General features: G+C 37.1%; 1 protein-coding gene across 4 annotated transcripts in view; it reads left to right on the forward strand.

Moving 5' to 3' along the window:
- Positions 1–18,623, forward strand: part of ISI1 (binding protein) — a 108,725-nt gene that overhangs the window by 57,518 nt on the left and 32,584 nt on the right. The gene's annotated exons all lie outside the window — the stretch shown is intronic.

An 18,623-nucleotide genomic window follows, 5' to 3' on the forward strand; every position in this document is an offset into this window, starting at 1 on the left:
CCTCACGAGAACTGATTACTAACAATTGGTTACGTATATTATACATCAAACTAAATAAAAGGTACGATCTGGAGATTGTGATTAGCAAGATCACAGTATACATATATTATTGCAGAAGATAACATATACAGATTGAAATCACAGTATTGCAGAGAATATTCATATATATAGCAGAAGATATATCCTTGAGGGTATACATATTTACATATTGCAGAGAATATAATTATTGCATTAGACACTAATACATATTGGAAATATGTTTGACAGGAGAGATCAACATATCTTGACAAATCAGACCTTGAACATATTGATAATTATTAATTATATCCAGAGATTTTTTGTTGGGTTTTTCACCTTAAAGATTGAAGGTTTTCCCAGGGTACCTTGGTGTATTTTGTATTAATTAGGTTAGAAACTTTATTAATCTGAAAAAAAAACATGGTATCAGAGCTGGCCTGAAAAAGATTGTGATCAGATTTATTTAGCAGCGAAGTTGTTATTCATCTCTCATATTCAAGGTACAATATTAAGTCACAAAAAATGGTGTTTGGGCTCAAGGTTGAAGACAGACTTGAAGTTGCCTCAAACTTCACTCCATGGAAATTTAGAGAACTCGTTGTACTTGAAGAAAATTATCTTCTTCAGTTTGTGGAGGAAAATCTATCTGAACTTGATGGGCAAGTGCAAAAACTTCAATTCAAGAAGAATGTCATTAAAGCAAAGGAACTTTTGATCGACCCCGTAAAGGATCACTTAGTGCCCATTGTTCCCAAAATAACAAATGCAAGGGACATGTTCAAAAGCTTGGAAAGTTTATATGAGACCAACAACTTCATAAAGTCAAAATGGTGAAAGGAGAATCAATCATATCTTTCTTCATCAAGATTCCAGAGTAAGGGATCAACTTAGTGCAATTGAGGATCAAGTTATGAATAAAGACCTTTTCATGCTAGCACATAGTGGTCTCCCTCAATCTTGGGAACCCTCTATCCATGGTATTCGTGCAAGATCTAAACTACTTATGTTTGATCCCCACAAAACTAATTGCATGCAAGAGGAGTCTAGATTGAGAGCAAGAGGAATTGTCAAAGTCTCTCTAAATGAATACACTCATGTTCTTGCCACTCAAACTATGGAGAAGAAAGGTAGAAATTGAAGAAAAAACAACTTCAAGAGCAAGAGAGATCAAAGATCAGACTTTGCATCTAATTGTAAGAAGATGAAGAAAGATCTCTCTCACATTCAATGCTTTAGATGTGAAAAGTTTGGTCACTATGCAAGAGATTGTGTTTCAAAGCCTAAAAAACAAGTGGAAAACATTAATGAAGTCACAAGACAATTCAAATGGATTTCTCTTCATATCTACCTAATCAAGTAGTGTTTCCATGGATAGTGATTCCTAGCTAATTGATAGTGGAGCTTCTCGACCCATGATAGGCTATCAAGAACATCTTTTGGATCTGGTAGAAAAAGAGTCAAGTCTTCAAGTGATCATTGGAGATGACACATGCTATTTAGTGAAAGAATTTGGTGCTACATCACTCAACCTAGAATCTAGGATTTCTCTTCATCTAAATAATGTCTTATTTATGCCAGGAATCAAGAGGAATCTCATATCTATTTCAGCTTTAGAAGATGACGGTTATCAAGTAGCATTTTCAGAAGGGAAAGTTCTTCTATGGCCAAAGAGGTCCAGCATCAAGTGTGCATGTGTGATTGGGAACGACTACAAGAGTTTGCGCAAGCTTTCTATACTTCCAATTCAAACTCTTCTAGTTAACACTTCTAGTTCCATCAAACTATGGCATAGAAGACCTGGATGTCTACATTATAAAGCCCTTCCGTCATTAGAGAAAATGGTTAAGTGAATTCCTAAACTCAGTCATGTAAAAAATGGTACTTGTGAAGGGTTTGCTATGGGTAAAAATATGAAGTGGCCATTCTACACTAGTGAAATTAGTTCAAAAGAAATATTAAGACTTGTACATTATGATTTATGTGGTCCAATGCCAATGCCATCCTTGAGTAGATTTTTGTATTTTGCGACTTTCATAAATGATAACTCTAGGACTTGTATTTATTTCTTAAGGTCTAAAGAGTTTGATGCAGCCCTATGCAAATGTAAAGAATTTAAGACACAAGTAGACAACTTGTCGGGAAAGAAAATTCAAGTTTTAAGGGCTGGTAATGGAAGAGAATACATTTTTAGTGGCTTTTGTGATTTCTGTATTTGAGATGAGAATCAAGAGGGAGTTTTGTGTTCCTTACAAACCCACAACAAATTGGGGTTGCAATGTCATGTCCCCAAATTTTAATGTAATAATTAAATTAAATTAATTAATTAACTGGTCCCAGAATTTAAATAATATAAGGACCTTTAATTAGTTACTTTAATTAATTAAGATGGGGCCCAAGTTAATATTTGTATTTGTGGTTCCGATTGATTTAATATATCTTAGACCTATTTTTATTTTGTGTGTTGCCGTCGGCTATCTTTGTACACCCTAGGAAAGTTTCTCGACAAGTATTTAAGCACGACTTGTAGGTAGTTTTTGGTTATGCTTTTGGATTATTTTCTATGTACTGCAAATTCCTGTTGGAGTATCGTTCGCCATTTCCGAATTGAAAGATCTTCCCTATTTGGCTCGTGCGGTTTTGGTGGGATTCGACCCTCACCCTATTCCAGTGTTGCATGTATTACTTCGCTCGGATTTGGCAAATCGGAGCATCATCTTTGGCAAATATTAATTGAAGGATTATGTGTATTCAAGTCTCTATTATTGTCTGGAGTTCATCTAAATTTGTTGTTATTTTTGTATGAGCAAAATCGCCATCATTGTTGTGGTTGTATCACTTCCGACACAAATACTCTCTGATGATTGTCCCTCCAAACTTCCGTACTGCCCTTCATTTGCACTGTACAGCTTGCTAATTCCACTGTATGGCCTAAAACATACCATCACTGTACAACCTGAAACACCTTCATTGTACGACCTTTTGATTTCTACCGTACAGGAGTCACCTTGACACACACACCATACGACTCCTACTTCTTCACCGTACAAGCCTCCTGTGGATACCATACAACCTCTCCTGGGTTTTGCTCCAGCACTGTATGAACTTCTTGACAACAACTTCATACTTTCTCCACTTTCCTCCACCGTACGGACCCCATTACATGATATGACTGATCTTTTCATTCGTGTACAGATTATTCAAGCTTTATCTCTGCCAGCTATCCAGTCCTCTGTACTTGAGAACATAATAGTGGTATCAGAGCAGAAACCATCAGGAGCATCTTCGAAACCGTTCGGGAAAGTGGCCACGCAGCATAGGCAACTGAGGTCGTGCAGCACGGGTAGAGGCTGCGTAGCACGGGAGCATCTCTGAAATTGTTCGGGAAAGTGGTCACGTAGCACAGGCAGTAGCCGCGTAGCACGGGCAATTGAGGCCATGCAACACGGGCTATGACCGCGTAGCACGGGAGCATCTCCGAAACCATTTGGGAAATTTCCAAAACTTTCGGGAACATTACCAAAACCATTCGGGAACATTACAGTGGTATCAGAGTTGGTGATCTTGCTAGCTTGTTGGGATGATTGAGAGATTTTGGTACTTGGAGCACACTATGGCCCCAAACAGTGATGGAGAGTGGTGGTTGAAGGCACTACAAAGGATTGGCAAAGAGCTCAGTGAGGTTGTTGATCTTCCATTAGATATATTGGAAGTATGTTTGTGTCAGGTGGACCAATTACCTTCAAGATTTATATAGAGAATCCTCTTGCCGATTAAGGATGCCTTAAGTCAACCCAGGCTTTTGAGACACCATGACAAGGATAAAAGATTGGTAGTTGCAGCACGTCTTAGCGAGGTCTTGAGAATTTCGACTCCTAAAGCACCGTATGATAATAACACCACGATAGAAATATTGCAATTGATAGTTGATAGCTTTCAGAGTCTTGATGACTTCATTAGTGACCCTTTTGGTAGGAGATCTACAATATTGGAGAATTGTGCAAATGTCAAAGTAAGTAATCTTCTCTTAGATCTGGAATCGCAAAATTTGGTCCATGATACGTTTCATCACTTCTTGGTCACCATCAAGGAAGATCATGATACTAAGGTTCCAGTTGCTATGGAGAGTCTTATGATTTCGTGCATTGAAGAGATGGATGAGATATCCCAACCCATCACATCTATGCTATGGGATGTTTATAATCTAGATTGTATCCCCTCTATAGCAGCATATAGATTAGTCAGTAATGTTTTCAAGCATTGTGAAGAAAAACTAATATATTATTTGCACAAGTGGGAAAAAATAGATGACAACGATAAGGGCGATGCTTTACATGAGGAGAATGAAGACATGATTACAGGGCTTCTCTAGGAGGATTTGCTAAATCTTTCTACTACACCAACATGGGGAGAACACCAAAAAAATGAAGAGGTTGCTTGCATGGATCTTGTGAAGAGATGGACGGATCATGTTGTGCTTGTGGTTGTGCCTGTCACCAACACACGATCCGTTGAGGAAGCTCTATTAGTTGCCGAAGTTGTGTCCATCATAGAAGTGGTGTCTGTTGCTAAGGTCCATGTCCATCGTCGAGTTTGTGTTCGACACCATCGTGTCCATTACCGACGCCGAGTCTGTGTCCGTGTTCGTCGTTGAGTTCATGTCCGTCACCATCATTGTGTCTGTCATCGTGTCCATCGCCGTCATATCCCTCACCGATGCAGAGTTTGTCTTCGTGTTTGTCATTGAGTTCGTGTTCGTTGCCATCATTGTGTTTGTCACCATTGTGTCCATCATCGTCATGTCTCTCACAGACGCAGAGTTCGTGTCCGTTGTCGAGTTCGTATTCGTCACTGACGTCGAGTCCATGTCCATCGTTGAGTTTGTGTCCGACACCATTATGTCCATCATTGACATCGAGTCCATGTTCGTCATCGAGTTTGTGTCCGATACCATTACTATCTTTGTCTGTCACTGTCGTGTCCATCACCGTCATGTCCATCACCGATGCCAAGTTCGTGTCCCTTGTCAAGTTCGTATCCGTCACCGACAACGAGTCCATGTTCGTTGTCGAGTTCATGTCCGTCATTGTCATTGTGTCCTTTGTTGTCACTGTCACCATATTTATCATCATCATTGTGTCTGTTGTCATCCCCGCTACCTTGTCCATTGCCATGTTCGACACCGTCATCGTCGTCATGTATGTCATCTTCATTGTGTCCATTGTTGTCACTGTAGTTGTGTCTATTGCCAAGTCCATCATCATGTTCATCACCATCGTTGCGTCTGTCAACGTCGTCGTTTTTGTCACCAATGTCAAGTTTGTATTCGTCGTCAAGGGTGTATCCGTTAGTATAGTTGTATCTGTTGACGACGTCATGGCTGTCTCCATCATCATTGTGTTTCTGTCATTGTGGTTGCATCGGTTGCAATAGCTACGTTTGCTGCCATTGAGACATTGCTCATTGTCGAGGCTCTATCCATCATTGAGGCTTCAACTGAGGTTCTGCATGTCATTGAGGTTTTATTTGCAGCTAAAATTTTGTTTACTGCTGAGCTACTCTCTGTTGAGGTTTTTTTCTGCCAAGGTTACCTTTACTGAGGTACTCTTTGTTGAGGCTTCCATCATTGTGGCACCCTTTGCCGAAGCTCCTATCACCAAGGTTCTCACAGTCGAGGCCCCCTTCGTCGACATTCTCACCACCAAAGATCTCTTTGTCAAGGTTTCATCGGTCAGGAATATAATAGTAATCGTTGTGGTTGTGTCAGTGAGTAAGTTTGTGCCAGCATTAGCGTCTATGTGCATGACCATACCGAAAGAGATTCTTGAACATATTGACGTGAAAGATTTCATCAATTTGTGTTAGTGGGATCTTGGTGAAGGCTATGACAATGTTTATATCAGAGTGGCGCAACATATGCTTAATGACAGTGTGGTGCAAGGGAGGTTTGATAACAATTCACTCATTTCACCCACGTGTTTGATTTGGGACCCTGGAGCTGCTGATGTTTCGTCAGATGATGGATATTCAAGATGTCTTTTCTTCTCACCAAAAAGCCATATTTATAACACCATTTGAGCCATTCAGCTTCACCCACACACCTTTCACTTAAAAAGCAACTTTATAATATAAAGTCTTAACACTTTATAAAGTACTATGATTATTAAATGTGTATTAAATAATCATTAAAGCCAACAAGCTCTCCAATAAATATGACTTCAATAAAGAAAACCCGAAGAGAGACCAAACATCCAAAGCCAGATGATCATCCTGCCTGAACTACTCAATCCAAAAATAGTAACTGGCCATGAGTGACTTACTAAAAATAGTAGGTCCTAAAATAGCAATCTCCTGACAAAGACCCCCAAATCCAGACATCAGCTCATGAGGGTCGCGATGATGAGCTGACAAAACCAAATTCCAGAGACTTGCTAAATCAGGGACATTACAGATAAGACACTTGTTTACTATAATCTTCATTGTGAGGTGATCATTTCACAATGAAGATTTATTATAATCCATTATGCTAGATTTCTAATGTTCAATATCACATGAGATGATATTCAAAGAACATAACATAGTGGTAGATATCTATTGTTCAAAATCACTTGAGGTGGTATTCGAGGAACTTAATAGTAAATATCTGTTGTTCAATATCACTTGAGGTAGTATTCGAGTAACTTAACATAATGGCATCTAGTTCAATATCACATAAGGTGGTATCCAAAAAATATATTATAATGACAGATATAAAGTGTTTAGTTTCACAAAATGGGATATCCTAGGAACATACTATAATGATAGATATCTAATGTTCAATATCACATGAACTGATATCCTATAACATAATGTTCAATACCACAAGAGATGATACCCAAAGAACATACCGTAATGATAGATATCAAATGTTCAATATCACATGAGGTGATATCTGAAGAACATGTCACAGTGACTATGACATCTAATATTCAATATCACTTAAGGTGATATACGAGAACATGATGTTCAGTGTCACATGAGGTGATATCCAAGAACATAAAATTCATTGTGATGTTTATGGTGAAACATATTGATGTTAAGGTCAACCTAATATGAAAGCCTCCCTAGCTAAGGAGCGTTGTAGATTAGCTTTAGGAGGCTTACATACTTGATTCATAATGATGTCTCAAATAATACAAAGTATTATTTGAACCATTAATTAATTAATAAATAAATGCTATTATAGTATAACAATTATATTTACTGTTATAAAATAGCTATTATATTGATAAATTTGAATATTATAATTATATTATGATAGTATTGTGATAAAATTATTATAATATAACTATACAATATAATAATATAAGATGATTATTCTAATTCATTAAATTGAGCCAAGAGTGACAACCCTTGGTGAAGAGGCACTACCAATGTACAAAGAGGAAGACCAAATCTTCATCTGGAAGAGCATGAAGAATATACATACATATAATCTGCATATAATCAAAATTTCAACACTAGAACCCATGCATTTCTTTCTAGGATTGGAAGTATGGAAGAGGCCTAATGGCATTATCCTAAGTCAACGAAAATACACCATTAACATCTTAAAGAGGTTTGGGATGTTAGATTGTGAATCTATGTCTACATCAACAGAAACCAACTTGAAGAAGTTGAGTGAATCAGCAGCTAGTTCAGACCTTGCATATCCTACAATGTACAGGCAGTTGATCTGGTCCTTTATGTATCTAGTTAATACTAGACTAGATATTTTCTATGCAATGAGTGCACTTAGTCAGTTCATGTGTGATCCTAGACAAATACATCTAGTTGCAGCCAAGAATATCTTGAGATACTTGCATGGCACAGTTGGATATGGCTTGAAGTATGCTTTCTGTGGACTTAAACTTGCAGTGCTGTACAAATTTTGAATGGGAATGAAGTGCCACTAATCGGAAGAGCACCTTTGGTTGTTAGTTTCAGTTTGGGATTTGCCATGATTTCCTGGTGCAACAAGAAATAATCATATTTTTCGCAAAGTATAACAGAAGCTGAATATGTGTCAGCCAGTGTAGCAACACGAGAAGCAGTGTGGCTTTGGAAACTTCTTGCAAGATTGTTTGGACAATCGTTGGATCCTACAGTTATTCATTGCAGTAACCAAAGTTGTGTGAAGCTTTCTATCAATCCTACGTTTCATGATAGAACAAAGCATGTAGAGATCAAATGTCACTGTATTAGAGATATAGTGCAAAGGAATGCTATCCAATTGAAGTAAATTAGCACTTGATATACTCACCAAGATGCTTGCCAGAGTGAAGTTTGTGCATTTTCGAGACATGCTTGGAGTTGTGGAGAATGAAACCTTAGTTGAGAAAGAGTCTCAAAATCAATGATTCCTTAAGATGTACTATAATGCATTCTTATCTTCGAGGGAGAAGTTTGAGGTGCAAGCCCTTGTTAATGCATTCTTATTTGTGAAAGTGGAGTTTGAGGTGAAAGCCCTTGTTCCACTCTCTAGGAGTAGCTATGGTATATCCACCCTCTGGGAGTAGTCATGGTGGATGTCATGTGAGATAATCCTTGACTTAGCACTTGTGCTTGTTCACCCTCTGGGAGTAGCTATGGTGAATGCCATGATGAGATGATGACATCATGTTGAGTGATTTCTTGATGGGCATATGTGCTCATTTATATTTCCATTCGTGGGAGTAGCCATCATGGACCTACCTTCTGGGAATAGCCATGTTGGAGGTCATGTAAGCAGCTCCATGACTAAACACTTGTGTTGATTCACCCTTTGGGAGTAGCTATGGTGAATGTCATCATGAGATGATGACATCACATGAGTGATTCCATGACAAACACTTGTGTTTGCATTTCCATCCATGGGAGCAGCCATTAAGGAGACACCCTTTGGGAGTAGCCAAGGTGGACATTTATCTATAACTTAGATATCTAAGTACTAAGAGGGAGTGTTGAAGATAGGGTCAAGAGGATGACTCTTAGACATCTGATTGTCTTAAGTGATGCATTAAATCACCTGAGATAATGATGGAATATTTTTGGCTTGTTAAGAAAGATATACATTATACATCATGAGAACTGATTACTAACAATCAGTTATGTACATTATAAATCAAACTAAATAAAAAGTGTGATCTGGAGATTGTGATTAACATTACCCAAGTTTGTGGTAATGGAGAGGTGCAAGTTAATGATGACTTTCTATTATGAATGGATGCGATTCGTTCCTCCTCTCGAGTATAAAGCGACAACTGCTATGACTTCCAGTAGTACCTAAGGAGATATGAACACATTCAGATGGCTGGCTGAAGATTATTATATCACAGATCATATACAACATATATGATATACTGTAGAGGATATATTGTGATCACTATATATATATAATTGCTGCAGACAACATATATAGACTGAGATCGTGTAATGTTCCCTATTTCGTAAATCAAGTTCAATAAATTATGCCATAATAATAAATTTAATTAAATAACTAATAAATAAAATTATAATTTATTAAATAATATTACATAATAATATCTTATTAATTAAGTAAAGATGATCATAGAAATAATAATTACTAATACTATTAGTAATGAATTTATAAACAATGATATAATTGTTTTTTAAATATATCACTCTAGAGTCTAGACATCAAAGCCATAATTGAATGTATGAACTAAATTAATGGAGGTATCCCCATCAAAGTCTCCAATAAACTTACAATGACCTATGATAATTAGCATCTGGTATAATAATCAAGGTTCTGTGACTAATTACAAGGAGCAATTTTCTAGTAAAAGATGACTTCATAATATGGGTATCCAAGGTAAACACAAATTAAATTTCTCATCGCTAACATATTTCTCTTATAGAAATCACACCACGTATGAAGAGGTGAGTCTCTTTGGAACATTTCTTCTGATATTCAGCATAAGATATAAGAGTGGCATTGGTTGAAGAATATGGGGGACAATTTTCAGCACAGCAAAATATATTCAGCTAGCGAAATACATTCAGCACAACCAAATATATTCAGCACAACAAAACATATTCAGTCAGCGAAATATATTTAGCACAGTGATAATATTCACTCAGCCTTTCTGATATTCAGTCAGCAATCGATGACACTGAACATCAGCACTTAAAAATATACTCTCAGCAATTATGGAATAGATCAATCAGCTACCATCCAGGAATCCCGATCAGATATGTATATATGGTGACATAAACATACAGCAGGGCATTATCATCAACAGAAAATTCACATTCAATATTAGTGTCAATTAATAAGCAGAAGCAACAAGAGTTATTGATAATAGAATAGTTTGGAGATAAAAATAGTATGAGAGCATCCTAACCAATTGGAAAAGACTTATCTCTCAATATCCATATTATGTCCGATGCTTACCATTTGACAATTGATAACACATTCAGTGTTGAATATTACATTCACAGTTTATATATCAGTCATTCTCCATCAAAGAGGGGGCAAGAGGTTTGTACAATGGATTGATAGGTAAAACACTTATAATAATTATCATATATTCAGTGTTAGATCCCTCAGTTTGAACTTTGAGCAGCATTCTAAATGCTAGGATCATATTTTCGGTGGTATGTAAAAGGGGCAATATCATTGCATTGATCAAAAGAGCAAGACAAGTTCATAACACCAAACAGATATGTCTGTCTTTGTAATGAGCCCTGCTGACTTGCTCTCTTCTGTGTTTCGAGAATATATGCTTTTTTTTGGGTTTTTTCAAATATATAGAAATGACAAACTTGGAATGCAACAACAGAAATGATAACAACTCAACTCCAACTTTATTTGATATACTTCTACTTGCAAATAATTACAATTGTAAGCAATATGCACCAATTTTTGTTTAAATGCAAGAACCTGGTGTTCAGATGTCCAACGTAGGATCTTGTTGGAATGGGAAACAATTTTTCTGCAGGCTGAATAAGCCCACACCAAAGCCTAAAACTGATCACAGCCAATTATATGGAAATGCTGCTAACTCAGGGGAAAATGGCAGCTTGCAAACTCAACACAGCTCCTTAATTGGTGATCACTGGTCCTCAATATGCAATTAGAAAACACCAAACACTGATTTGGAATGCAGAATTATATTCCCCAGTCAAAGCCGTACCTTCTATCAATTTGCATCCCTAGCACAACATCCCTCCCTCCCAAGGAAATCACATAGAAATCTGATTGCATCTCATAATCACCAAGAAATAATGAGAGATGTATGCGCCTGGTACAGGTACGGGTGTAGCCATCTGCCACCCTGACTCAAAAGCCAACAAAGTCTTCCGTTTGAAGGCCACATCGACTAACAAACCCCTCATGTATGAATTAATGTGCGGCCTCAATGTCTAGCATGGAGATGCAATGATGTCCCTCTATTAGTCTCCATATTCTGAAAGTGGAGGGGAGTTGTCCAGCAGTAGATAACACTATAGGAGACAGCTTGGCATCAGGACCAAGCTCAGTAAGGATCCCCTGAACATCATCTAAACCAACAGACTACTGTGAAGATTTGATTCAACCTCAACATCATCATAGTACACCCACATAGAATGTTTGCCCTTCCTTTAGTCCTCAAAGAACATGAGTGTCCTCTGTCATAAGGTCCTTCACACCAATAGAAAAGTTGTCTCCTTATCAAAGCCTCATGCGTTGCCTCATCATGCTTCAAACTGATTTCCTTTTTTCGTTAGTAACTAGTGGGTGTTCCTCATCTATAGGGGGAGTGGTAGGTTTAGGCTGTGCTTGCTTCTTAGGAGTTGAAAGCTCCATGCTCTTGGCCTTCCTGATGCTCCCTTACAGAAAGGAAGATCAAATGCTTTAAACCACCCTTTGAGTGGCTCTTATAACCCCTTCTGTAAATAGCATAACCAAGCGTTTCTTTGTCACATTAGGAACCATGATAGAGAGTCATAAACTCACTAATGAAAGACTCTAGGCTACTTGTAAGCCTAAGTTGAGCAAGATCTCGGAAGTAAGTCTCTAGATCATTTTGATCAAATCTCTCTACCAGTCTATCCACAAACTCCTTGTAAGATGTAATCTGGTCATGATGTAAAGTGACCAATGCATGGTACCACCAATCATGTTTTATACAATCTAGATGCAACACAAGCAGCTGTATGGTGTCCTCCTTTGTCCTACTCTTCCTCTTTCTTGTACATGTCTTGGATTGGTTGACTAGCATGCCACACACACTTGCTAGACCATTTGACTTATCCTAGTACATACACAAACCATTGTCATGGTATAGGAGTATTATATCATGAGGGTGCAAAGCCACCACAAGGTGCAAAATCTGTGGGATTGACTATCGCGTGCACAAACCCGCTAAACCATTCGATCCTCCCCCTTTTCTTGGTGGGATTGATTATTGGGTATATAAATCCATTAAGCCATTTGATCCTACCCCTTTTGTTTCATGGGATTGACTACTAGGCACACAAAGCCGCTAGACTATTCAATCCTATCCCTTTGGCGTGGTTCACAATAAACATGTTTACTGTAAGGGGTAAATAGTTTAATGCATACAGACAATAGAGAAGAACATGTAACACAACAGTACTCCTTTTCTTATTCCCATATATGCCAAAGAGATTACATAGTGCTTCAATGATGATTACAACCCTTTGGGACGGTGTACATATACCTTCCTGAAGGGGTGACTCAACCGTCGCGCCCATTCGGATATAATTAATTCCACTCGTCGGCTACATAATAATTACTGACTACATGCTAATCTACCCGTCGGTTATTTTATAACTTTACGAACAACAAAATAGACCTTATTGGGCGAGTTGATCACAGCCCCCTTTTGCTTTCTTTTCAGTGACATCTCTCTTATTATGATTTTGGATATGATGAAGACTTAAGTCTATTGTGGGCTTGGTAGTTTCTTTGTCTCCTTAGTCGTGATAAGATCAACTCTTGCTTTTGATCTACTTTTCTATGAGTATAAGGTAGCTCATACTCTCACTAAAGTGGGGGCTAAATGTATCGTCTTAAAATGTAAGCAACCATCACTTAAGACCTTTTAGCTCCCTTCCTTTAGTGACCTTATGGACCATGGATGGACTTGGTATTCAATTGACTCTTTCTCCCACCTAGTTTCTTGTTTCTAGTTCTTTCACCACAGTTTTTGAGACCCCAAGGGTTCTCTTTCTTTGAGATGACTTGGGCATAGGTCGACTTGGGAGGATAGGTCGACTAAGTCAGAGATTTTGAGTCTCAGGGCCTATTTTGTCTCGGGGAGTTAAATTTTAAAAATCAGGTGACCTTGTCGGCTTGCTTTGCTTTTGAACCTGAAAACTAGTATAAAAGGAAGTCTAGGCGCCTCATTTTCACATCGCATGACATCACAAGGCATTATTATGCACTCAAGGACACTCAAGCTAGCGGATTTCTTAAGGCATTTCAAGCATTCAAGATTCAAGGATCCTTTGTGAGCATTTCCTCTTCAAGATCTAATTTTGTGTTGGCTATCAAGGGAGGAAATCTACATTGAGGCATTCATCATCGTCTTCATTGATGCACATATACATCCATGGCGCTATCATGTTGTTTTGGTAGATCGATTGCTTTTGTGGAGATTTCCTACATCCTTATTGCAAACTCAACATCTACACATACAAGCTTTACAAAATCCTTTTTGACAAAGAGTTTTATACAAGCAAGGTGAATATTTACATGTCTTGCTTTCTTTACATGTTTTGTATTTCAATTTCAAGGTTGATTCGTCAATATAGGGCTTGACCAAGGCAAGCCCTCGTCCAACAAAAACAAAACCAAGTTTTACTGTGTGCTGGAGCAGGGCAGCCAAATCGCGACCACAAATCTGAAAATTATTCGCAAAACATTTTTGAATAAGCTGGGTCAACTTTGCTACTGTGTCTCGAGAACACGATGACTTATTTGTAAAGCATCCGGAACATGTGGCACCGAGTCAATGTCTTCTTGGGGCCCGTAGAAAAATAACATTTTCTGAGTTTTTTGTTGTGATTGCCAATCCACAGTTAGAAGTTCTGTCAGAGGCTCAGATCTGCGATTTTCAGAACAAAAAGTCACATTCCTCTTCACATTTCATGATGAGTACTTTATCATTCACTTCATTTTTTAGTCTAGACCTATTATCATATCTTAATTGGGCTGATTTCATACATTTAGCACTTACATCTATCTTACACTCATTAAATCAATTAGTTCAATTTCACATTTGCAATTACATCTTTAATCAATTTACATTGCATGAAAGAGGACTTGCTTGCGTACTTCCTCGATATAATTTGGGTTTACCATTGACATCCCGTTATCCCTTTGGGTTTTGCCAATCTAACTTGGGTTATATTGATAGTTATGTTTGGAAGTCCCTCACTCTCTTGTATTGAATGTTAGTGTTCAAGTGAGTGTCTTATATTTACACATCTTATTAAGCTCTCCCAATTTACCACTAAATAGTATTTATAACTTTTTTAATGCAAAAGCTTCTTTGTTACACTCAATCCCAAGAGTCTTCTTGTGCACACCTTTCACTAAAGAGGCTTCTTGGTCACACCATTCAATTAAAACATTAAACTCATTAAGTTATTTAATTAAGTTGAACTTAATTAATAACCTCCGTTATGCTCTTAGTATCAAAGCTGTATGGAATATTGAGACATCCTGACCCAAGGTGTCACAATTGTGCAATGCTAAAAATAGAAACGAACTCTCTTAACTTATTATAAATAGTAAGGTGACCATAGAAAGACCCTCAAATCCGAGTGTTAGCTCACAAGGATTGCGATGATGACCTAACATACCCCAACTCTTGAAACTTGCTAAATTTGGGACATCACAATCCTCCCTCCCCAAGATTGCTTGTCCTCAAGCAGTTGCAAACTTGGGTGGTGAAGAATATCCTCCGACTCCGAAGTGGTATCCTCATTTGGTAAACCTTGCCACTTCACCAAAAACTCTCTAATGACTCGTCCATGCAGATTTCTCTCTGGTATCCCATATTGCCACAAGAATCAACTCTAACTTACCCTTATCATCCAGTGGGGGTAAAGTAATAGATGGGACAACATGTCTACCTCATGGCATCTTGAGGCGAGATACATGAAATACATTATGCACTCTGCTGTCCTCTGGCAAATCAAACTCATAAGCTAGCTCACCCACACATCTAACAACACGGAAGGGACCATAGTGGTGAGGCTTGAGCTTCTTAGCTCCACTCTTCCTGATAGATCACTATTGGTAAAGCTACAACATCAAACATACCATATTACCCACTTGGAAATAACGAGCAATCCTTCGCTGATCAACATACTACCTCTACTGATTTTAAACCTTCTAAATGTTGTCTTTTAAAGTCCTCATATTTGTTTACCGTACAGGGTAAACGGATAGTTATTGCATTAAGAGACTAGAATATGACATCGAACAAGATAATACTTCATTCATATAAGTAGAGTATACAATCACAACTACAATAATGATCCTTCATAGTTCAAGGACGATATACATATATATTCCGAAGGGGTGACTCAACCATCACACAACCTTTTGGATACTAACTAATCCCGTCGGTTGTGTTTAGACTTTGCCGACAACAATATTATCTTGACTATCTTGTAGTAAATCTCCTGCACTGGGCACCCTAATATTACTGAATAACAAATCCATGAAACTCAGAGGATCATAAACATACAAGGCTCTGAAAGGGGACATATGAATAGATATACGGTGAGTGGAATTATAACATTACTTGGACAAATATATCCACTTCACCAAGCTTGCTGCTTTGCTGACACGTAATTCCACAGATAGCCCTCCACCCTTTTGTTAGCAATCTTAGTTTGGCCATCAATGTGAGGGTGGCAACTAGTGCTTAGAGTCAACTTTGTCTTACACAACATGAACAACTCCTGCCAGATCTAACTCATGAATCGCTTATCTTGGTCACTAACAATGCTCTTGGGTAAACCATGCAACCTGAGAATCTCCCAGAAGAACAAATCAGTTACTTGTGTCACTGAATAAGTAGTGGTGATAGGAAATAAGTGTCCATTCTTAGTGAGACGATCCACCCCTACAAATATGCAATCTCTGCCTTGGGCTTTCGAAATGCCCACAATGAAATCCATAGATAAGCATTCCTCCTTCCTCTCTAGAATAGGAAGTAGTTGTAATAGACCAGCTGGATAAGTATGTTGTTTGTTCAGCTAACAAACAAAACACTCTCTAACATGCTGTTGCTCATCTAACTTTAGGCCCTTCCATGTGAACCTCTCATGTATTTGTTTATATGTCTTAAAGAACATGGGATGTCCAACCAATGGGGAATCGTAAAAGATCCGCAACACAATTTGCCTGACACTCGATCCTAGGACCAATAAAATCCTCCCTTGTAAATGATCAACTCATTTACAATAGTATACCTACTTGTTGTTTTTCTAGGATTGTTTTTGCAAATGTAGTAACATTGCCAATGTGATTAATGATTTCCAAATGCAGATTTGAAGACTCCTAAATATGAGAGGAGGAGACATGTCTCATGAAGAGACATGTTTCTATAGTTAATCAACATGAGTTAATAATTAACTATATGTATAACTCATCTTTAAGCATATATATAATATTTATATATATATATATATACATATATATATATATATATCTAAAATTCTTATCAATAATATAAGATATAAGACAATGTTCATATAAATAATGAATACAAATACTCAATGTAATGAGTATATCACTTCGACTGATGCTATACATCAACACTCCCTCTTAGCAAGAAAGAAGTGAAAAAATTCTTTATGAGATATCAAAATTTAGGATATCTATACACAACACATTATCTGACTTTAACACTCTGAAATAGTGACTTGTCAAATAATTATAATCACCATGTTATGAACACTATCATAACATATATTATGATCTCTAATTGTTCGAAACAATATCTAGAATAATCATAATGCATTCGTTATCAATGACTTTCGGTGTATCCGAAACAAAATTGTCATAATAATAGGCCTATCATTTGCAAGATCGTCAACTTACACAGATTACCTTCTGTTTATTCGTTATCAATGTGTCTGGCAAAGTCTAGCCCAAAGAACCATGATAACAGGTCTACCATTTGTAAGATCATCATCTTATAATGGTTACCTTCTGTTTATATATGTCAATAAAAGATCGTCATCTTGAATTACATATCATATGTGAAATAGTACCCACCATGAACCCAAACAGAGGGTCGTGCAAAGGTTTTCGCCTCAATTCTATCTCATAGATAAGAATACATTACAATAAATTTTACTTATAACTTCTCCTGATAGAGAAGATATCATTCACAAAGGATTGCACCTCAGAATTCTCCCTTAAAACAAAGATCCTGGGAAGTCTAGTTACTCCCTTAGAGGCTCTCTTCACCCAAGGATTCTTGTCAGACTCACTTTGAATGTGATATTGATTTTCTGATCTTCTAGTGATAAGTCATTACTTCCTCATGATATACAAAGGAGCAAGCTCATCAAAATCATGCAGTCACACACATGTATTTCTAGACTCCCTCTGACTATCAATCTGCCTTAAAAGAAGTGTCATACTTCCTCTTAATGTAAAAGAATCTCATAATCTTAATCATCAGAGATGTTTTCTTCAAGAGCCTTACTTTATCTATCTTAATCATCAAGGTCTTTGGAACTACTATCATTAGATTGAGTCTGCACAATATTTGATAGCATGTGTAAAGTACCAACTTTCTTATGATGCACAGAAGAGGTAGGCCTATTCACATTATTGCATGAATTTCAGTCCTCTTGACTATTTACAATTTATCGATCACTGAAGATTATATCACAACATTGGTTTACTCCCTCTGAATCAATATGATTGAGATCACAAAAGGTTGGTTGAATCATATCCTCAATTTACTCTGTCTCCTAAAATGTCAGTCTCCGTCTGAATCAATCTCTCTTTTTCCTACAAGAACATTCTTAGAGGAAAAGATCAAGGCACATAGCTTTCATAGTAAAATGAAAAATAAGAGAAAAATTACTATAATACTCGAGAGTAAAATTTATGCATCAATCCGATATAAGATAGATAAATATTTAATTTTAAATATATATTCTCCCAAAGAATATAAATCACTAATATTTGTTATTCTTTCCAAATCTCATATATATTTCTTCATTATATATTTGTGCCTAATATATTTCATACCACATGTATTATGTCTTAATTCTTCAAGATAAGTTCCTATTGATTTATTCAAAATTATTATTGCATAACTAATAACATATCATACATGATGTAATGTTTCATGTCTAATTATATCTCAGAATGCACGATATTCATGGGGTCTAGTCAGGGTAAATAGAGGTCAAAGGAGTCTTACTCTCCTCATGGATCTCCTTAATTCTCGACAGCCCGACTTGGCATCTGATGTTCTGCAAGTCTTTGCCGCCCAAAATATATAATATATATTTAAATGTCATATTTAAAGTAAAACAATGTCCATACCTTACCGCAGGTGGGGAATATCTTTCAATATTACTCATAATTGGATGGTAGT

The sequence above is a fragment of the Cupressus sempervirens genome, chromosome 11 (assembly GCF_028749045.1).
Source record: "Cupressus sempervirens isolate cs-2001-9-10 chromosome 11, ASM2874904v1, whole genome shotgun sequence".
Lineage (NCBI taxonomy): Eukaryota > Viridiplantae > Streptophyta > Pinopsida > Cupressales > Cupressaceae > Cupressus > Cupressus sempervirens.